This window comes from Pelophylax lessonae (assembly GCF_965119305.1).
Source record: "Pelophylax lessonae genome assembly, chromosome: 5".
Taxonomy (NCBI): Eukaryota; Metazoa; Chordata; class Amphibia; order Anura; family Ranidae; genus Pelophylax; species Pelophylax lessonae.
The window spans coordinates 52,373,095-52,396,085 of NC_138772.1; the positions used below are offsets into that span (position 1 = coordinate 52,373,095).

At 45.9% G+C, this 22,991-nt stretch overlaps 1 protein-coding gene across 3 annotated transcripts in view; it reads left to right on the forward strand.

Annotated features, from left to right (window-relative positions):
• CALCR (calcitonin receptor) overlaps positions 1–22,991 on the forward strand; it is a 490,211-nt gene that overhangs the window by 172,247 nt on the left and 294,973 nt on the right. For 2 of the 3 annotated variants that reach the window (XR_014225285.1, XM_082258039.1), the window contains exon 1: positions 17,948–18,062. The exons of the other annotated variant lie outside the window; for it this stretch is intronic. The gene's annotated coding sequence lies outside the window, so the exon portion shown is untranslated. Of the gene's footprint in view, positions 1–17,947; positions 18,063–22,991 lie in introns of those variants that run through there. 3 annotated transcript variants of the gene reach the window in all.

The window sequence follows — 22,991 nt, forward strand, 5'->3', positions numbered from 1 at the left end:
TGTTTTAGACCCTCATCAAGGACCCCTACTGCCACAGCGGCACAAGTGTGAAACCTTACACAAAGCCCTCTGGATACCATTCTGTAATCCCAAGGCCCATAGGTCAATACCCACAGCATTGAGATGCAGTCCATCCACTCTCAGGTACAATCATGTGTCTGTCTCCAGGTCCACATGCCTAACCACTAATCCGCAATTCGTAGCAATGAATATGCCCACCTCCTTATTCACCTTTATCCGGGCATTATTAATCTTCTCAACCGACCTGGTCCCTCTCTATGCAGTGCGGGCCACCATATCTGACCATACTTTGATCATGTCAGGGAAGAAGACCTATGTCGCAGGAAGTCCAGTTTCACATCCCTAATGAGTTCCCTCATGAAACATACACCTAAGTCGTTCCCACCAGCATGTAAGACCAAAATATCCGGTGGTCTGTCCAGCCAGGAAAATTGGTGAACCTCAGGTAAGACCCTCTGCCAGAGGTTCCCTGGAACCCCAATCCATCTAACAATGCCCTGCTCTCTTGAAACTCCCAACTGCCGTCCATTGGGCCTAACCTCCGCCCTCTTTGCCCCCCAGAACACATAAGAGTGCCCCGGAATCCAGATGAGACCAGAAGTTCCCGCAACAAACAACATAAATAATACAAAGAACAACAGGAAAAACGGACAGGAGGAAACACACCACCGATCGCTGATAGACTCCAGCAGGTGAGACCGCACATATGTTTTGTATCTCTACCACCTGCCTATTCGTTTCACCATTCCTTATTTAGACCCCCCATGACTCCTCGTGGCTGCCCCTATGTGGAAAGAATGGGAGAAACAATCTCCAGCAACCAACCCTGCCTCCGATAGACACGGAAAACCACAAGGAATTGAATCTTGGACAGAAATGAACCATCCAAGTGGATGAACAAGGCACCCTCCGCTCTGGGCGGCACATTCAGAAATTGTTTCATTGCTAAGACTGGACAAAGCTGAGTGCTATTGCCCCTATACAAGTCAACCTGCGCTCCTTTGCCTCTCTGGTCAGTCTTGGATCACCTAATCCAGAGCTTTACCGACGAGGCAAAACACATAACATCCCCCCACCAACATTCCCCCCAGAACTCTCCAGGAAAGTGACTCAATACAAAGTCACTTCATAAGGTGATGAACAAATCATAGGCAAACGTTCCAGCATTGAACTCAGTACTGAAAAGGAAACTGGTCGCCTAGAATCACAACTATGCCTTTCCCTCCGGTATCCCTCAAGCACCTGACACAACACAAAAGACTAGGTGAATTCTGTGATACCTGCCAACTTAAATAAAAATGCAAATCCTGACAATTTTTGACCCACCATGGACACTGAGGTACCCTGCGTAAGATTAAACCAAACAAAATATAGCACCAAAGATGACAGGTCCCCCCCAAAATCCTCCCCACCTACCTCCTCTAATAAAGAGAACCATTCCTTCCATGCTTTGGAATAGGACACCCATGTTGCTGTGCTGAGCGAGTCCTGTATCAGTCCAGCGGCAACTCCAATGCAATCCTCCATAGACGCAGAGGAAAAGGCACCCCGTGTTGCTCCGCGAACACGCAAAACTTGTCCCGCTGAAAACGAGACAAAACGTTGGCTAATTTGTTGGTAGCTCTTGGGATGTGAACAGCATAAATAAACTTCTTCAATCCCATTGAACTCTTTGGCTTGAATGGCAAGCATCATGTCTTGAGAAAACTAGGCACCGCTCATCATCTGGCAAAAACCATCACTATCCCATCAGTATCAGTTCCTCAAGTTTGTTTTCAAGTTTCACAATTCTGGGCATACCATGCTAACAATTCCCATCCAAGTTTTAACCCCCTAAATAAACAAAAAAAATACAACAAAATACCCTGGACTGGTTCTTGAAGTCTGTGTAAACCTTGCAAAGGCTCCGTTCACACATAGGTGATTTTAATCATGGGCGAAATCCCTGAGATTCTGCCTGCAATTGAAGAATTGCGGCAAAATGCAGGATGCATTTGCGATGCCATTATTTTCTAATGGCAACCTAAATGCTGTGCTATTTTTGTCGCGCAAAAAAACGCGATGCAATCGCATAAACAAATAAGTGTAATGCCTGTTGCCCAAAAGAAATCCCAGAACTTCTTTTGGCGGACACGCGTGATTATGTTTGCACGATTGCAGAGCGACAATCATGGCAAAATTGCACCGCGTTTAGGGTACTGTTAAGAAGAAATACTGGCTTCGCAAACACGTCTTGTGATTTGACACAATTCTGGAATCGCGGGCAGAACCCCGGCAATTCTGCCGGTGATTCAAATTGCTTTATGTGTGAACAGAGCCTGAGGGAGGACCCCAAAATCCAGCGGCCCTTATAGGTGTAGCACTACATGAATAAATCCTAAAAGTTGTCTTTTTTGTTACTTCTCAAATGACTAGAAAAGCTAAAAACATGAGTGCCAGTGTGAATGAAGTCTAATTGGTGAATTAACTAGAGGAGGTTGGTGTAGGTAATGATTAGCAATGGGTGTCCTTCCTGAAGATAAGCTCAAATAAAACCATCCACATGCTTTCATAATTGGTTCACCCTCTATTGCTTCTGTTCATCTTCTTTTATCATTAGCCTTTGTATTTCCTGGAATCATATCCATGGAAAATATATATATCACAGTCGGGTGGTTCTCTTTCCCTTTTGCTATGCATATTCATTATCAGAGTCATTCATTCAATGACTTTTTTACCCTTGCCATCGCCATTATGGGAATCTAAACCTGTGAGAGCAACCCAGGAACCAATTTTGGAGTCTTTGTTCAACAGGACTTTACAATACTATCTGATTTTCAGTTTTGTGAGGCTATTTTAATATAGTCATTTTCAAATGAGTTTATTTCTCAAGTGTAACATCCAACTGTTCATTTCTATGTCTAACACTCAATCATTATTTTATTTTATTTTATTTTATTTTATATCACAACTTATTTCTGTATAATGCTGGCCATACAGCGGGCTGTATGAAAAAAAAAAAAAAAAAAACTTTTACAACCAGAAAAGGGTGGTGGTGCAATTCCAAATTAATGCCCACGTTTTTGGAATGGAATGTCCACCAAGCTTATAAGGATCAGGTATTTACAACTTTTTGGCTGTATAGTGTACAGTATAAACATGCATAGATCCTAGAGACTACTAGAGAAGTTCTGAAGACTACTAGAGAAGATACTGGAGACTGCTAATGAAGATCATAGAAACTGCTAAAGAAGATCCTAGAGACTATTAGAGACAATCCTGGAGACTACTAAAAAAACCATTGAACATAAGAGGCAGCACATTAGTGCAGATTATACAATGTGGATTTGTGTCACTATCAACTCAATCTACAAGGTCCTGGAAGTTCCTGGAGACTGCTAATGAAGATTCTGGAGACTACTAGAGAGTATCATGTAGACTACTAGAGAAGATTTCGGAGACTACTAGAGAAGATCCTGGAGACTACTTGAGAAGATTCAAGGAGACTGCTAGAAAAGATTTGCGAAACTACTAGAGATAATCCTAGAGACTACTTTTAAAAAAGACATTGAATATAAGAGACAGCCGATTTGTGCAGATTATAGAATACTGAGTTACGTAACAATTGACTCTCTCAATCTACAAGATCCTGGAGAATGGTAATGAAGATCCTGGAGACTGCTAATGAAGATCATGGAGACTGCTATTGAAGATCTTGGAGACTACTAGAGAAGATCATGTGGACTACTAGAGAAGATCCTGGAGACTGCTAAAGAAGATCCTGGAGACCACTTGAGAGGATCACATAAACAAATAGAGAAGATCCTGGAGAATACTAGAGAAGATCCTGGAGACTGCTAATGAAGATCCTGGAGACTGCTATAGAAGATTTTGGAGACTACTAAAAAAGTAATCGAACATAAGAGGCAGCACATTTGTGCAGATTATAGATATTGAGTTACGTGACTCTCTCAATCTGCACCATTGCCATTTAGGCTCCATGCACACTAGCTTTTTATTAAGCTCCTAGAAGCTGTTATTAGAATTTTTTTTTTTTGCTCGTAGAAGCTAAATAGTGTTATCCTATGTATCTATGCACACTACTTTAGGCTATTAGCATTTTTTGAGCTTCAGCGTCTAGGAGCAGAGAAAAAAATTGTTTTTGTAGAGTTTCAAGGAGCGTTTTTTCAGCGGAAATGCTGCTAAAACTCTTAAATGCTACTAGTAACATTTTTTTGAGCTTTTAGGCCCCTTTCACACTTGTGCAACTTGTAATTTGGGACTGCAAAATCGCATGACAAGTCGTTCTCCATTATCTCCAATGAGTACCATTCATATCTGTGCGACTTGATGTCGCACCGACTTCAAAGTAGTCCCTGCACTACTTTGGCACAATTTTGATGTGTTTTGAGGTCCAAAGACATTAAACCCCAGTCAAACTCGCATCCAAATCGCGGCAACAAAGTCGTTGTAAAATAGTGTGACTTTGAAGTCACACAAGTGTGAAAGGGGCCTTAATCCCTTTTTTTTTTTTTTAGAAGAACTGCAAAAATGCTAATAAAAGGCAAATGCTCCTAAAACGCTATTAAAAACGCTACCACAAAAAGCTATTACCAGCATTTTTTATCCAGTGTCCAAAAAATGCTACTGTGCATGGAGCCTAAGCGATTATTTATTTAACAGATAGTCATGATTGCATTGCTTTTATGTATGTACTGTGCTTTCATAATGCTACAGAATAACCTATAATATACAGTTTTCTAAAACCATTGTTTCCTTTCTCTTCAGCTTCTATTTTTGCTCCACTAATAAGTAAAACTGTATTACTTTCCTGATATTAACCTTTTAGTCTTTAATCAGCAGCTGTTTGGTATAATGCGCTCTGTAATTGCAGGCTTTGCCACAGACGATCTGCTTAATTGCAAATTGAAATTCATTGCAAATATTAAGCAACGATATAATGGAGGAAGTTATGTGCTGTTTGCAGTAACATTATCTAAACCATTATATCAGAGCGCCCTTGTAAAGAGTTATTCTGTAACTGTGCAGGTGTGCTATTAAAGCTGAACTCCAGCCAGGCAAACATCTAAATCCACAAATGAAATACACAAAAGAAAATGGTTTTACCTGGCAGCAAATTTGCATTTCTGCCCCTGCAATTCTGAAATTAAAGCTACATTTATTTTAGTTACATTGCTTACCTATAATGAAGAATGTCCCATGATGTGGATTCTGTAGAAGTCTTCTGCTGCCCTGTCCTCTTCTGTCTCTGAACTTCCAGCACTGTGTGGGGTGAACAGCTTTGGGTCTCTAGGCTTTGCTGCACAAGAGAAGATCCAGCGAGGACACACCTCCTCCTCCCCTCTCATTCATTGAAAAGAGTTCTTTCATTAGGTTCTGTCCCACTTATATTTATTTTGTTTCATGTGCACCAGGTAATTAATGTTCTGTAGTATGCAGACATCCAGTGGAGGTCTTGGGCCATTATAACTTGTTTGCTATGTGCTGTTAGTTTCTCCCTTTGTCTGACCCTCCTGTTTAGTGCTAGTTTGTTCAGCCATAGCTGGACCATGCCTTTTTTTTCCATGTTCCTTCAGGACACCCCCAGCAACAACAGACTACCGATAGCCAGCATCAATAGACCCTCCAGCAGCCAGCAACAATAGACCCTTCCAGTAGCAGCTGGTGCATTGGGGGCACAGGGGCGCCGCCCCCCTATCCATGTGTCCGGCCCCCTAATCTACATGCAGGGCGCCGGACGCATTGGATTTCAATGTTTTTTTTTTTTTTTTTTGAAGCATGTGATTAGAGCCAGAGGCTATAATAGGCTTCAAAAAAGGGTGGGCTCAGGGCACAGAGCACTGTGCCCTGAGCCCACCCAGTTGTGTGACAATAGTGAATGAATATTCACTATTATCACACAGATTCTCCTCCCAGCCAATCAGGAAGCGGGTCCTGAGACCCGTTCCCTGAATGGCCGAAAGGGGAGGCCATGCTATTGGCCAAAGAGGAAGAGGAAGGAGGAGACACAGGGGAAGGCGCCGCTGGGGGAAGCCGCGGCCGTCTGCTCTCCACTTTAGTCCAGGATAAATGACCCAGTGACGGGGGGGGGGGGGATGGTATGCTGTGCGGACGAGCTGGTGTGGAGCACAAGCCGGCACTGCCTCCCTCAAGATCACTACCAGAAACAATTATCATCCAGCAATTTAAGATAGATGCCCTCCAGCAACAATAAATTCCCCACTAGCCAGCATCAATAGACCCTCCAACACACCAAGTACATTCAGCAGTGAAGGTGCCAGAACTGCGTTCTACCGCCTTCCCACTGAAAAAAAGTCCTGCCTAAAGGTTGTTTATACATTCATCAAAGGGAACTGGCTGCTACTACTCCAGACAAACCCTGAAGAAGAGAGTGGCATTCCCCTGTAAACGTGTTGGTTCAACTTGTTCATTCCTAATTCTCAATAAATGTCTGCTATTCTTCTATTAAGTCTCAAATCCCTTCGGTCCTCTCTTCCCATATAAATACACCTAAAATAGCATCCTATGCCACAGTCAGAGAGCCAGAGACCTGAAATGTGTGACCAAAGATCTTTGTTTTTTGTGCCTGGATTGCTCCGGTGTGTTCTTGGATTCAGGGACCCGTCCAGCAGGGGAGGGCTGGCAGCCTTAGGCCTGGAGGGCAAGTCTACTCAAGTGGCCCGTTGAACCACTGAATCAGCTCTCCATCCATGCCCACCTGGTTTTATATTGGGTATTGATGTTATGAAGCAAGACATATATGACATGGCATGACCCCGATCTGTTAAAGAGCCAATGCAGCAACTCATTATGTGTCCAACTCATTATGTGTCCAATCACAGCCGATCACGTGTAAATGTGGAGAGCCAGATTAGCAGCATCCTTGCAGGGGAGACCTGTACAGGTAATCAGAGCACAGCATTACAGTGCAGCCTCAGCATTGCCCAGCAGGTGACGCCAGTCTGTGTCTATCAGTGACACCAATCAGTGCTGCCTTTCAGTGCCCATCAGTGCCTGCTCATCAGTGCTGCCCATCATTGCATCAGTGCAAAACAGTACTGCTTATCATGTGGAAGAAATGGACTGGATGGCGGCACTCCAATCATGCTATGACTAAGCACCAGCTTGGGTGTGAAATGCGTTAGCTGCCAGTGTCATCATTTCCGCTATGGTATGATCATCCTTCATGTATTTTTGTATCTTTTTTTTCTTCAATAAATGGTTCATTTTTTTGGAGTGCCACTATCCAGTCCATTTCTTCCATATGCTTCTGTTGAAACCAGGGCGTGCACCTGAATTTCCTTTCTGAGGCTGAACTTTGAACGGAGGCTTTTTGTCCTGGAGCAACACAATGTCTTGCTAGTACTGCTTATCAGTGCCGCCCATCAGTGCGGCATATTAATGCCTCCACATCAGTGCTACCTATCAGTGCCTATCAGTGCCCATCAGTGCGGCATATTAGTGCCTCCACATCAGTGCTACCTAGAAAAACATTTTATCCACTTCTGGACAGGAAGGTTTTGCCCCCTTAAGGACCAGGCCATTTTTTGCAATTCGGTACTGTGTTACTTTAACTGACGATTGCGCGGTCGTGCAATGCTGTACCCAAATACATTTTTTTGTGCTATAAACAAAAAAAGAGCAACAATTCTGCAAAAAAAAATAAAAATGTATATTTTTCACTTTCTGCTATATAACATTGCCAATTAAAAAAAAAATTAAAATCAAAATTTTTCATAATTTTAGGCCAATTTCTATTCTGCTACATATTTTTGGTAAAAAAAAATCCCAATTAGCGTATTTTGATTGATTTATGCAAAAGTTATCATGTCTACAAACTAGGGGAAATATTTATGTCATTTTTATTTGTTTTAATTTTTTTACTATTCATGGCGGCAATCAGCAATTTTTAGCGGGACTGTGACATTGCGGCGGACAGATCGGACTCCTAACTGACATTTTTGACACTTTTGAGGGGACCAGTGACATTACTACAGTAATCAGTGATAAAAATATGCACTGTTACTGTAATAATGACACTGGCAGGGAAGGAGTTAACCCTGGGGCGATCAAAGGGTTTAGTGTGAGCCTAAGGGGTGTTTTCTAACTGTTAGAGGGGATGGTATTGTGAAATGAACACAGAGACTTGTGTTCCTAAAAAGGGGGATAATAGGAGCTCTGTATTGATTTCTGAGAGAACAACGGTCTGCTGTGTTACAACAGCAGACCGCCGTTCTCTCTCCAAGGGGAGTGATTGCGGGCGCCTGGTGGCAATTGTGGCTGCTGTCCCCCATGGATTGGCTACCCTGCTGGCGAGTGGGCACACGTCCCCAGGATCGCTCCTGTGGACTGCCGTACGTGGTAACCTGCTGACCTGCCACCGTATAAATGTGGCGGCTGGTTGGCAAGTGGTTAAAAAATTTTTTTTTTTTTTTTTTTTTTAAGCAAACATCACCAACAGAAAGCTTGAATTGTGTGTGGGGGAAAAAAAATGATAAAACTGTCATATGGGTACAGTGTAGCATGACCGCGCAATTTTCATTCCAAGAGGGACAGCGCTGAAAGCTGAAAATTGGCCTGGGCAAGAAGGGGGTGACAGTGTCCAGTAGGCAAGTGGTTAAACAAGGCTGGGGGAGAGGTATTCTGTAGAGATGGAGTGGGAAGAAAGAGTAAAGAGGGGAGAGTGTGGTCACAGATCACTCACTTGTACAGTCCCAGCAGCAGCCTCACTGGCTCAGTCAGCAGATTCATGTTTAGGATGTGACTGTCGGATGCCTCATGTTTAGGATCTGAAGTTTCCAGCGTGCACAGGGAGAGAGGGGCGGGAGAAGACAGAGCAGATCTGTTCTCCCATTTGTGTAGAGGAGGGGGGAAGGGCTGTGCTCTGCAGGGATACAACACTCTCAGCCCTGTCACAGGACGATCGGCTCGTAGCTGCAGTGAGTGAGAGAGGCGTTCTGTCACTGCTCCTCCACTCTGTTAACCCCGCGCTGGAGCCGCCCGAGCAGTAGCACACCACCAGTACCGGACATGTGCAGCTCTGCGCTGCCAGCACAGCGGCCCATTTACAGGGAATCCAGGCGGCCCAGGGGGAAATTGCCACCTTTCCCCCCAGGCCAGTCCGCCCCTGCCGTCCAGCAACTATCAACCTGAGAAGCTGTAGAAGCCTTGGAACAGATCTGGGTATTCTGCCTTCTCCTGTCCTCCTCTACCTTCTCTTTTGTAGTAAAATGTTGGAAATTAATTAGGGGACTGGAGTTCTATTTATTGCAAGATCAAGTAAATTCAACTTCGAAGAACATCTAGTCATCTATCTTTACCCCAAACCCTACTATCCCTGGTCCACCCGTTTCAACGACTAGATTTTACTTCAGTCATGAAGGTTGAGCATAAGATGGGGCTTTACCTAGGGCACTTTGTCCCATTGTTTCACTGCTGGTGAGGTCTCCGGGAATATGGCTCTACTGCCAGACTGTTAGTATTTCCAGTGACATTGCTCTACTGTTCAGCTGCTAATGCTTCAATGACACCTGTCTACTGCCCAGCTGTTAATATTTGGGGTGACACCTTTCTATTGGTAATATTTTCAGTGACACCATTCTGCTCAGCTGCAAATGTTTCCGGTGATATTGTTCTACTGTGTTGGCCAATAAGAATCTCAGTGGTATGGCTTTACCACGAAGCTGTTAAAACTTTGAGTGACATCGCTCTACTCTGCTGCTAATATTCTTAATGATACAGTTTTTCTCTCCCGCTGCTAAAACCTTGAGGTGAAAGAAGTATGTTCTGGATTTTCCTGGATTACTAGCTGGTGCGCTGGCTTCAGGTCATACACGTTACTCAGCCTGAATTTTTCAAAGACATAATGTTATTTTATTCTAAGTATTGCCAATGCTTATGTGGTGTGTCTATTTAGATAAGTTATAAGTGGACTTTTTTAATCAAGATCGAAGCTAGAAGGATTATTAAAAGTGCATGTAACTTTGAAGGCCGTCTTAGGTCAGGCAGTCTATTTAAGACACTGGCTCCCAGGCTTGGCACGCTTTATGCGAGTGGCTAGCTTAGGGACAGTGCTTATAGATAGGGATAGGTTTCCGGAGGAGTAGGGACAGTGCAGGGATTATGTCTACCTCTTCCAGAAAGCCTCCCCTTTGGGTGTGGACCAGACCGTCCACATTCCACTCCTCCTGACAGATGCTGTTGGCATCTATTAGTCTGCTTTTAGTGGCTGCAAATGGGGGCTTCCTGCAGAGCTTGTTTGCATTGGCCTACCCACTACTCGCATCTGAGTTGGGGGCCTGCCAGGCCCATCCCATCAGCCATGATCTGCCTGCATTGCATAGAGAAGCAAAAAGAAAACCAAAATTTTATTTAAGGGTTTCTATAGCATGTTAATGGGGGGAGGAAGCGGGGAACCAGGGCTTAACAGTAAGCAGATTAAACTTCAGCTTTAAGACTCTTAGTGGAGTGAGTGGATGTAATGCTGCAAAGAAAAAGTCATGTCTCATGACCCCCCTTCAAAACACCATTATGCTAAAATAGGACTTTTTTTATTATTATTTTTTGTCTTCATTGGGGACATTTCCCCTCACGTCTTCTCTCAAAAGTACTGTGACGGGAGTCACTTTGGTTGGGGGTCCCGTGGAACCCAGCTTACCTTCGAGAGGTTGAGAAATCCCTCTCTTAGCTCCCTAGGCCCATCTTATGTGTAAGTCACCCTGTGTCCATTAGGGACACAGGGTGACCAAGAAAATGATGGACAACTACCTAATGGACACTGAGAATATGGTTTGGATTACTTCAAATTGGGAGAGCAATATTTATCAACAATATCCCTCAAGAAATATGAAGATTTAATCCCACTTAACACCGTGAGACCTATAGCCTGTTGTAGACCGTTGCCATGAAGTCTGTGACTCCTAAATAATCAAAGCAATGCTTAAATGTGTATTCCATGTACTTCAATGTAGGAGAGGGACAGTCTGCTACTGGGATCTCTTGCTATTGTCTATAATAAGGTGTTCTTTGTTTATACTTAGGATAATGTGTAATGTATTTTGTTTTAACCTTGTTGCCGGCAGTCTGGTCATCGAGGCTGGTTTGGGTGCTCTGAGTTAATTAGCATGTTAAAGATAACATTGTCTAGATGGGATTAGCCATGAGTCAGCTGTACCATTGTGTGATGTTTTGGGTAAATATTTGGGTCATTGTTCATGTAGTGACTGACATTCTTCTCAAGTGTATAAAAAGTATGTTTCCTGTTCAATAAAGGTTGTTGATTCCAGATCTATACAAGCTAAGTTCCGGCTAGTTTTGTATGGGGACACTGTAATATCTGATATCTATGTTCAGACTGGAGGTTCCGTTACAGGTACATTTAACTGGAACAAGAAGGGAAAATTTCCCTACCCTCGATACATCCATCAAAAGAGTCCAACCTTTCCCCTTCATCCAAACTGAAAAAAATGGCTGGAGTGGAGTATTTTTAGAAGAGAAAACACAATCTACTATACAAAATCTGTAGCTTTTAAGGCCTCATGTACACTGCTGCTGATAAACGGACGTTTAGGAGCATTTGGGCGTTTTTTTTTCAGCAGCCCCTGAACTCTCCTCTTTGTTGTCTTATCTGTCCATGTACACTGAGTCTTTAACAGTCATTTAGAGGCAGTTGAGTTCAGTGTCGTTTTTTGGAAAGCAATTATTTGCGTTCAGGATGTTCAGAACGTGTGTTTACTGGCGTTTCAAACGCCAAACGCAGCCAAACGCGGCTAGATGCGGCCACCCGCGTTTAGCTCTTGCGTTTTTACTGTTTAAAAGGAGGAGGATTTTTTTACCACTAAAAACGGATCTGAGCGCAAACGCCGCTAAACGCCCCTAAACGCGGCATGCAAACGCGACACAACTGACTTTTTAAACGTCGTTTACATAGCTGTTAAGTTCCGGCGTTCAAAGGAGGTTTGCAAACGTCCCGTGTACATTTAGCCTAAAGGAGAAGTAAAGTTTGCTTTTTTTTTCTTTTTCTTACCTGCAAAGTAAAGGCATAATGTGCTAGTATGCATCGCATAGTAGCACATTATGTGACACTTACCTGCAAAAAAAGCCCGCATCCATCTTCATCCGTCTTCCTTCCTGGTCCACAGACTTTGGCTGTGTGACTGACCAGAGACACGTGACGTCACTCCTGAGCTGCCAACCACGGCACAGGGCTCTGAACAAATGTTACGGGCCGCTGTTGACGTCATTGGCACAGTATACAGTAAATATCTCTTAAACGGTGCAAGTTTATGAGATATTTACAGTACCTATAGGTAAGTCTTATCATAGGCTTACCTATAGGTACAAATATTAAAGGGAAGTTTACTTCCTCTTTCAGGTGGAGTTGGTCAACTTTGAAAACCGAGACAAAAGGGCCATACTAAATATAAAAAATTGGCTACCATGTTAAATACACCTGTTAATGTCTAAACAGTTTTCCAAATTTCTACATCAAAAACGAACAAACCAGGAAAATAACTCAGTCAGAAATCTCTCCATGCCAACCTGGGACGCTTAGCCTGGGAAGCATTGTTGGTATCTGGTGACACTTTGATCCTTCTGCTGTTTCTGTAATTGTGTTCTGTAATTTGATGTCCTTTGCAGCTCCGTGAGGTTACCATTGGAGGAACCATGATATGACTCGCTAGGATTTTAATTCAATAATGTTTTTGAAGAATGCCAAAATTATATTTGGGAAAATACCAACATTGAATATTATTCTGAGCTCTTGAAGTAATAGAGGCTGATGATTTATGTCTCTGGTAACTGCAGAAAAAAGAACAGCAAAGAACACTATATTGCTGTTGCATTAACCACTTGCAGACCAGTCATCGCAGTTATACGGCGGCAGGTTTCCGCGAATTGCCGTACCTGTACGGTTGTTCGCGGGAGCGATCCTGTGGGCATGCCCGCGCGCCCACTTGCCAGCGGGGAAGCCGAGGCACGGGCCCGGCCGCCGCAATTGCTGCCGGGCACCTGCGATCGCTCCCCGAGAAGAGAGAACGACGGTCTGATGTTGTAAACCCAGCAGACCGTTGTTCTCTCTGCTATCAACATAGAGCCCCTGTGTTCCTACTATTTAGGAACACAGGTCTCTGTGTTGATATTACAAGCCCACCCCCCCACAGTTAGAAAACAACCCCTAGGCTCACACTTAACCCTTTGATCGTGCCTAGGTTAACCCCTTCCCTGCCAGTGTCATTATTACAGTAACAGTGCATATTTGTAGCACTGATTACTGTAGTAATGTCAATGGTACCCCCAAAAGTGTCAAAAATGTCAGTTAGAGGTCCGATCTGTCCGCCGCAATGTTGCAGTCCTGCTAAAAATCGCATATCACCCCCATTACTAGTAAAAAAATAAATAATGAAAATAAAAATGACATAAATCTTTCCCCTAGTTTGTAGACGCGATAAATTTTGCACAAACCAATCAAAATACATTTGGGATTTTTTTTTTACCAAAAATATGTGCCAGGATACAAATTGGGCTAAAATGACGAAAAAAAATTTGATTTTAAATTTTTTTTTTGGGAATGTTATATAGCAGAACGTAAAAAATAATTGTTTTTTTTTTTTTCTGAATCGTCACTGTTTTTTTGTTTACAGCCCAAAAAAATAAAAATCGCAGAGGTGATCAAATACCACCAAAAGAAAGCTCTATTTGTAGGAAAAAAAGGACATCAATTCTATTTGGGTACAGCGTCGCACGACCACCCAATTGTCCATTAAAGTTACGCAGTGCCGAATCACAAAAAATGCCCTGGTCATGAAGGGGGAAAATCTTCCGGTCCAGAAGTGGTTAAGGGATTGTTGTATCTTTATTTCAAATTTAGAATCTGTAGTAGGTAGTCGGAATGTAATTAGACATAGGCTACTTTTACATTTTGCAGGCATATGTTGTTCAGCCCACTGATGTGTATATTAACCATGTGACCTCTGGAAGATTTACCCCACTTCATGACAAGTCAATTTTTTGCTAAACTGCACTGCGTCATTTTAACTGACAATTGTGCGGTCATGTGAGGCTGTACCCAAAAAAAAATGCATGTCCTTTTTTTCCCACAAACAGTGCTTTCTTTTGGTGGTATTTGGTCACCTCTGCGTTTTTTATTTTTTGCGCTATAAACAAAAAAAAATACGTTATTTGAAAAAATTATATATTTTTTTTACTTTCTGCTATAAAACATATACAATAAAAAATTTTAAAAATATAATTTCTTAAAAAAATTTAGGCCAATGTTTATTTTGCTACATATTTTTGGTAAAAACATTCCAATAGGTGTATATTGATTGGTTTGCACAAAAGTTATAGCATCTAAAAACTATGGGATATATACTGGATTTTTTATTTATTCATTTATTTATTTTACTAGTAATGGCAGCGACCAGTGACTCATAGCGGGACTGTGATATTGCGGCAGACATTTGGACACTAACTGACACTTTTGACACTTTTTGGGAACCATTGACACTAATACAGTGATCAGTGGTAAAAATATGCACTTTCACTGTACTAAATACACTGGCCGGTAAGGGGCTAACATCTAGGGCAATCAAAGGGTTAACTGTGTGCCTAACCAGTGTTTTGGTGTAGTCTGGGAGTTGTATTTACTATGGGAAGTAATCGATTTTATTCGCTGCTTTGCGGGGAAAGAAAATCTATTAATTCCCCACTGACAGGACAGGGCTCTGCCTTGTTTACATAGGCATGTGTAAATTCCTGACAATTGCTGAGTGCAGACGGTAGTCTATTGGCCGGCACCCAGTGATCGACATCTGCTGTGTTTAATCACAGCACGGCCAAGTTTCCAGCAGCATGCACAACCCTTACCTGGAGGTGTCAGTTAAGATACTACTGTAGGTGTGTGATCTGGTGTAGCCGAGCCACCTTGCAGCCGTATATATAGCTTATATGGTCGGCAAGTAGTTAATGATGAACTGTGGCCAGGCAAAGGATATTTGGCTATTCGCACATTCCTAACAAGCAGTAAATAGGCTTTAAAGCAAGCCCTCACTAACCTCTGTAGCATCACTCGCTGTTGCGCAATTCATCCTCAAGGTTCATAAGAGAAGCAGTGAAGTCCTCTATGTCTGGTCTCGAGAACTCTGCTCTCTCCTCTTCCTCCGCTCCTTCACTGTGATTACATTCATCCCTGATTACATTTGTGTGCCAGGGGACATGCGTTCCCAGAGCTCAAAATATTGTGTCTTTCTTCTAGGTGTGCTGTGGTGCCATTCATTTTTAATGGCATCACAAAGCATCAAACATGCATGTTTTGTTCCATTGCATTAAAAAAACTTAATGAGTGTCTTTGGTATGATTTTGCTGTGGCAACACAGTGCACATTGATGTGTATAAGAAACGCTAATTAATGTGCGTGCTTTGCATCACTTGGAGATTATAGGGCTGGTAAGCCGCCAAGGCACTGCTGAGAAGCTTCAGCTGCAAATATTTAGGATGGATTACTCTGTGCTAAGCTTATATATATATATATATAGTGGAATATCCATAGCTTGGGCACATTGCTATTTTATATGTTTATATACAGTATCTCACAAAAGTGAGTACACCCCTCACATTTTTGTAAATATTGTATTATATCTTTTCATGTGACAACACTGAAGAAATGACACTTTGCTACAATGTAAAGTAGTGCGTGTATAGCTTGTATAACAGTGTAAATTTGCTGTCCCCTCAAAATAACTCAACACAGCCATTAATGTCTAAACCGCTGCCAACAAAAGTGAGTAAACCCCCAAGTGAAAATGTCCAAATTGGGCCCAATTAGGCATTTTCCCTCCCATGTGTTATGTGACTTGTTAGAGTTACAAGGTCTCAGGTGTGAATGGGGAGCAGGTGTGTTCAATTTGGTGTTATCGCTCTCACTCTCATACTGGAACTCTCTGAGGATCTGAAAAAAAAGAATTGTTGCTCTACATAAAGATGGCCTAGGCTATAATAATTTTGCCAACACCCTGAAACTGAGCTGCAGCACGGTGACCAAGACCATACAGCGATTTACTGTAACAGGACAGGTTCCACTCAGAACAGGCCTCGCTATGGTCGCCCAAAGAAGTTGAGTGCACGTGCTCAGCGTCATATCCAGAGGTTGTCTTTGGGAAATAGACGTATGAGTGCTGCCAGCATTGCTGCAGAGGTTGAAGGAGTGGGGGGTCAGCCTGTAAGTGCTCAGACGCCGCACACTTCCATCATCCAATCCTATGGAAGCAAAAATGCTGTTTTTTTTATATTTTCCTTGCATGTGATTGGGTATTTTTTGCAAAGTGAAGCATTATTTACTAAACTCTGGACCAAATGCCCTTGCAAAGTGCAACTGCACAGTCTGTTTGACTTTAGTAAATCAATCCCTTAATCTTCAGATAATTTTATAACTTTTAGACATTATCCTTCCTAGCTGTATTCCCGAGTGTGACTCGGGGTTAGATTTTAGAGCCAAAAGCGGTAACCCCGAGCCACACTCGGGGTACCGCTAGGAAGATCGCTGGATCCTCGTAAAGCTTTTACTTACCTTTTCTCCGGGATCCAGCGAAGAATGCGGATGGTGTGCGGCGGCGGAGCTTCCTCCCGATCGTCTGCGAGCCCCGGCTTCCGTCTCCGGCGACATGACGTCCGCCGGGGGGTGGAACCGGCGGCAAATTCAAATGTAAAACACACCAAACACACTGATACCATTCAAAATAAAATAAAATCACATTACATTGCCCCCCAGTGCCCTTTCCTGCAGTTTTACTTAACTTTTTATGTAAATATATGTGTATATATATATATATATACAGTATATATATATGTACACAGTATATATATATACATACATATATATATATATATATATATATATACACGTAATTCTTGTGAATGAGCAGCCCAAACCAACTGTATACATTATATATATATATATATATATATATATATATATATATATATATATACGTATACATACATATATATATATATATATATATATATATATAATAAATGTATATAGTTGGTTTGGGCTGCTCATTCACAAGAATTACATGCAAAATAATGGTACCGCTTTCAGCATCTAAAATAAAATCCAAAAGAATCAAACCGCCAGGGAGGTTAATCATAACCAATTCTATCCCAAGAATATAAGGCATAGTTTAGGTGGCAATATATAATGTTAAACCCAGGTCCCTGCATTCACTTTTTCTGGTCTGGACTTTTACACCACTGGCTACTACTACCCGTTCTATTTCTACAACTACTACTACTTCTGCTACTGGAAGAGACTATCCTCTAACTACTCACTACCACTGAGCGTTTTTAAGTATCCCGTGGTCTTATAACTTTTCCCTTAAAAGCTCTTCAAGCAATAAACCTTAAAGTGTTGCTAAACCTAGGAGCCTGCACTCAGTTTATCTGGTCTCCCACAGTACAAATGTACTGCTAAATACCTTTTCTCATCAGCAGTGTATAGCAGTCTTTTTACTTCTATCAGTGTCTGGTTAAAGCTTGTAGAAGGAGTTTTCACTCTACTCTGACTGTCCTATGAGGCTGCAGGACCCCTGACCTTCCATCTGGACAGTGCTGATTGGCCCTGTGCTGATCACATGCACCCTCCCAAGAAGAAAAAATAAAACCTACACACAAAACTGAGCATGTGCAGTGTGTCCCCAAGGCTCTGTTCCATCAAGAGATGGTTTGGGGACTGTAGAAGAAGGGGAAGTTCAGGGGAGACAGGATCAAACATCCACAGTGAGTATAACAAGCACGCTTTACTGCATATACAGATTTATTTTATTGTTGTGGGTTTAGTAACACTTTAAAATGGACTGAAAGGAACCTTTTTGTTTTAAATTGGTATTTGCTATGTTTCTTAGGAATGCTAAATTCATAGAGCAGTTCTAGATGTGAATATTCAGCTTGGGGAGCACCCTACAGCATTTGTGATTCTCAGTCCTGCCCAACTGCTCACAGCATATGTGACTTCCATCCCTGACCAGCTGTTCACACGAAATGTTGGTCTAAATCCATTCTTCTGTTTGGTATAAAGAGAGATCGTAGTTTTTGCTTACAGTGCCAGATGGTGCAACATTGACAAGCCCTCTACAAACATAAACTGTTCACTTCAGCTGGCCCATAAACAGTTACTGACATATCCACAAACGAGGTGGATGGAGGAATTCCGAGCACCTGGACAATAATTGGCTGCAACCACTGATTGATGAAAATGCTGATTGTCCCTTTGACAGAAGTCCAACAAATGATTGACTTTTGTTGAGTGTGGATGGCCACGCGCTGATCGTAATTTGGCAGTTGGCTAGTCCTTGCTGAATTAGCTGATTTTCAATCAAGTTATGGCCATCTGTAGTAGTGCACACCCCTTAGTAGAGTGTTATCATTGTCAATGTCCCCACCACGCAGTGATCTCTCTTCAGTGCCCACATTAAATGTGGTATTAACCACTTGCCGACTGCCTAACGACTATTTACATCGGCAGTCAGAGGCGGCTCTCTAATTAGGCAAATTAGGCGGTCACCTAAGGCCTCGCACTCACAGGGGCCTCGCAGCCGCCTAATTTGCCTAGTTAAAGAGCCGCCTCTGAGCCTGGCAGCAAGGATCTCCCTGCCATCAGCACAGCGTGGGGTCCCGGAGCGCCGCGCTGGCATCCTGCTGGCTGCATGCAGCGGTGAGGAGTGAGCACTTCAGCTGTGCTGCCAGACGGACTGCATGCATAAGATGACACAGAGAACTCCCTCCCCCCCCAGCAGGAGAGAAGGTGCTGCTGCTTCCAAGAGGACTGCGCCTGGCCCGCCCTGATCAGGTACACGAGGCTGGGGGGGGATGTGCAGGTGACAAGTGCTGTGGTATCTGGCAGACTGCCTATGTGTGTCCTCCTTCCCCCACCGCCAATTTCATTCTTATACAGTCAGCAAGTAGAAGGCAGAATGTCCGAGCAGAAGGCGGGAGCTGTCCAACTTTTCAAGTTAAAAAGCCTGTGATTTGTTAGTATGGGCGGTCCTAGCAACCAATCAGCTGCCTGATAATGAAAAGTTGGACAGCTTCTGCCCTCTGGTCGGACATGCTGCATCCTCTGTCTTCTACCTGCTATGTAAGGTAAGGGACTCAGAAATTCCATTCACCTGCTCCTCCCCTCCCCCTCTCTCCTTCCACGTCCCCTCTGTTCTCTGCTCTGTCACTGTGCTCAGGTGATGGTTTGGGAAGTGTAACTGTCCTAGGTGGAGAGGATCAATTCCCCTCTGTTCTGTCCTCTCCACCTCCAGCATGCCTGCAGCTTCAATAATATCCCCCACCCGGGACCATTCCAAGTGAGTGATCACTGTGACTTACCAGTCTCTCTCTCCTGCACTGGCCCTGTGTCCATACACCCCCACCTGGCTGCATCCTCCTGTCCACCTGGCTCTGCCCCCCCCCACCTGGCTGCACCCCCCTTTCCTGTCCACCTCGCTCTGCCCCCCCCACCTGGCTGCATCCTCCTGTCCACCTGGCTCTGCCCCCCCCCCAGGCTGCATCCCCCTCTACCTGGCTGCACCCCCCCCTCTTCTGTCCATCTGGCTCTGCCCTCTCCTTTCCACCTGGCTTCACCCCATCTCCTGTCCACCTGGCTGCAACCCCCCTCTCTTTTCTACCTGGCTGCATTCCCCCTCCACCTTGCTGCACCCTCCCTCTCCTGTCCACCTGGCTCTGTCCCCCCCCCACCTTACTGCACACTCCTCCACCTTCTGTAGCTGCAACCCCCCCTCTCCTGTCCACCTGGCTCTGCCCTCTCCTGTCCACCTGGCTGCACCCCATCTCCTGTCCACCTGGCTGCAACCCCCCTCTCTTTTCCACCTGGCAGCACCCCCCCCCCCTCTCCTGTCCACCCTCCACCTGGCTGCACCTCCCTCTTCTGTCCATCTGGCTCTGCCCTCTCCTGTCCACCTGGCTTCACCCCATCTCCTGTCCACCTGGCTGCAACCCCTCTCTTTTCCACCTGGCTGCATTCCCCCTCCACCTGGCTGCACCCTCCCTCTCCTGTCCACCTGGCTCTGTCCTCCCCCCTCCACCTGGCTGTACCCTCCCCCCTCTCCTGTCCACCTGGCTCTGTCCCCCCCCCCCCCACCTGGCTGCACACTCCTCCACCTTCTGTAGCTGCAACCCCCCATCTCCTGTCCACCTGGCTGCATTCCCCCTCCACCTGGCTGCACCCTCCCTCTCCTGTCCACCTGGCTCTGTCCCCCCCCCACCTGGCTGTACCCTCCCCCCTCTCCTGTCCACCTGGCTGCACACTCCTCCACCTTCTGTAGCTGCAACCCCCCCTCTCCTATCCACCTGGCTCTGCCCTCTCCTGTCCACCTGGCTGCATCCCATCTCCTGTCCACCTGGCTGCATTCCCCCTCCACCCTCCCTCTCCTGTCCACCTGGCTCTGTCCCCCCCCACCTGGCTGTACCCTCCCCCCTCTCCTGTCCACCTGGCTGCACACTCCTCCACCTTCTGTAGCTGCAACCCCCCCCTCTCCTATCCACCTGGCTCTGCCCTCTCCTGTCCACCTCGCTGCACCCCATCTCCTGTCCACCTGGCTGCATTCCCCCTCCACCTGGCTGCATCCTCCCTCTCCTGTCCACCTGGCTGCACCCCACCCTCTCCTGTCCACCTGGCTCTGTCCCCCCCCCCCACATGGCTGCACCCCACCCTCTCCTGTCCACCTGGCTCTATCCTCCCCCCCCCCCCACCTGGCTGTACCCTCCCCTGTCACCTGGCTCTGCCCCCCCCACCTGGCTGCACACTCCTCTCCTGTCCACCTGGCTGCATTCCCCCCCTCCACCTTCTGTAGCTGCAACCCCCCACCCTCTCCTGTCCACCTGGCTCTGTCCTCCCCCACCACCTAGCTGCACACTCCTCTCCTGTCCACCTGGCTGCATTCCCCCCCTCCACCTTCTGTAGCTGCAACCCCCCACCCATCTCCTGTCCACCTGGCTGCATTCCCCCTCCACCTGGCTGCATCCTCCCTCTCCTGTCCACCTGGCTGCACCCCCCCCACCTGGATGCACCCTCCCTCTCCTGTCCACCTGGCTCTGTCCTCCCCCCCCCCCCACCTGGCTGCACCCACTCTCTCCTGTCCACCTGGCTCTGTCCTCCCCCCCCCCCACCTGGCTGTACCCTCCCCTGTCACCTGGCTCTGCCCCCCCCCCACCTGGCTGCACACTCCTCTCCTGTCCACCTGGCTGCATTCCCCCCCTCCACCTTCTGTAGCTGCAACCCCCCACCCATCTCCTGTCCACCTGGCTGCATTCCCCCTCCACCTGGCTGCATCCTCCCTCTCCTGTCCACCTGGCTGCACCCCACCCTCTCCTGTCCACCTGGCTCTGTCCCCCCCCACATGGCTGCACCCCACCCTCTCCTGTCCACCTGGCTCTATCCTCCCCCCCCCCCACCTGGCTGTACCCTCCCCTGTCACCTGGCTCTGCCCCCCCCACCTGGCTGCACACTCCTCTCCTGTCCACCTGGCTGCATTCCCCCCCTCCACCTTCTGTAGCTGCAACCCCCCACCCTCTCCTGTCCACCTGGCTCTGTCCTCCCCCACCACCTAGCTGCACCCCATCTCCTGTCCACCTGGCTGCACCCCCCCCCCCACCTGGATGCACCCTCCCTCTCCTGTCCACCTGGCTCTGTCCTCCCCCCCCCCCCACCTGGCTGCACCCACTCTCTCCTGTCCACCTGGCTCTGTCCTCCCCCACCTGGCTGTACCCTCCCCCCTCTCCTGTCCACCTGGCTACATCTCCCCCCCTCTCTTGCCCACCTTGCTCTGTCCAGCCCCCACCTGGCTGCACCCCCCCCTCTCCTGTTCACCTGGCTCTGTCCAGCCCCCACATGGCTGCACCCCCCCCCCTTTCCTGTCCACCTGGCTCTGCCCTCTCCTGTCCACCTGGCTGCATCCCCTCTTTTCCACCTGGCTGCATTCCCCCTCCACCTGGCTGCACCCTCCCTCTCCTGTCCACCAGGCTCTCTCTAATCAAGAGTACCTATCACCTATATGCTACCACATAGGGAGCTATTGGTCCTCTGTCTAATGGCAATAAAAGTTATGTATAAAAAAAAAAAAAACTTTTAAACATTTAAAGAGACACATATAAAAGCAAAACATTTTAGAGCCCCCCCAAGACATACACACACAAAAAAATGCATGTGATTGCCCTGCACATGTTATGCATCACCACGCACGCCAGACTGACAGCAATATTTCTAGTATCAGAACTACTGCATAACACTAACCTGATGTCCTGTAGGGGCTTATTGAGTGTTGCCTATGAAAAAATATAGGGTACTGAAGTTTTTTGCTGTTTCATGGGTGCACACACGAAAAGACCCTATAGGCCATCAGTTTAATGTTATGCAGGAGTTCTGGTGCTAGTATTAGTGAATTTATTTATATATATTTTTTTTGGGGGGGGGGGGCGCAATTAGCTGGTCTTACCTAGGGCGCAAAATAGTCTAGCACCGGCCCTGTTTACAGCAAGATACAGCCGCTCAGCAAAGCCAGCGCTGACAGTTCCTTCTGATCCTCCTCCTGCTGCCCTCTCCTCCTGTGCTTGCCCACCAGGGGATGCTTGAATGGGAAGTTTGAAGCCCAGCAGCCAGAAGAGGAAAGATTGAGCCTGATCCATCCATTTATCCAGTCCCTCCCTTGTCTCTCCTGCCTCCCAGTGAGTACTCTGATGTGAGGGGTCTTCTCTCTCTCTCTCTCTCTCTCTCTCGATTCGGTGGGGCCTCATGTCTAAATTTTGCCTAAGGCCTCACAAAGCCTAGAGCCGCCTCTGTCGGCAGTCAGCCCCTCACAGGCAAAATGACGTAGATCTACGTCGCTAGCCTGTGAGGTTGTAGGGAGCGAGCGCGCCCCGCTGGAGGCATGCTTCCGCTCGCTCACGGAATCCCCCCCCCCCCGTGC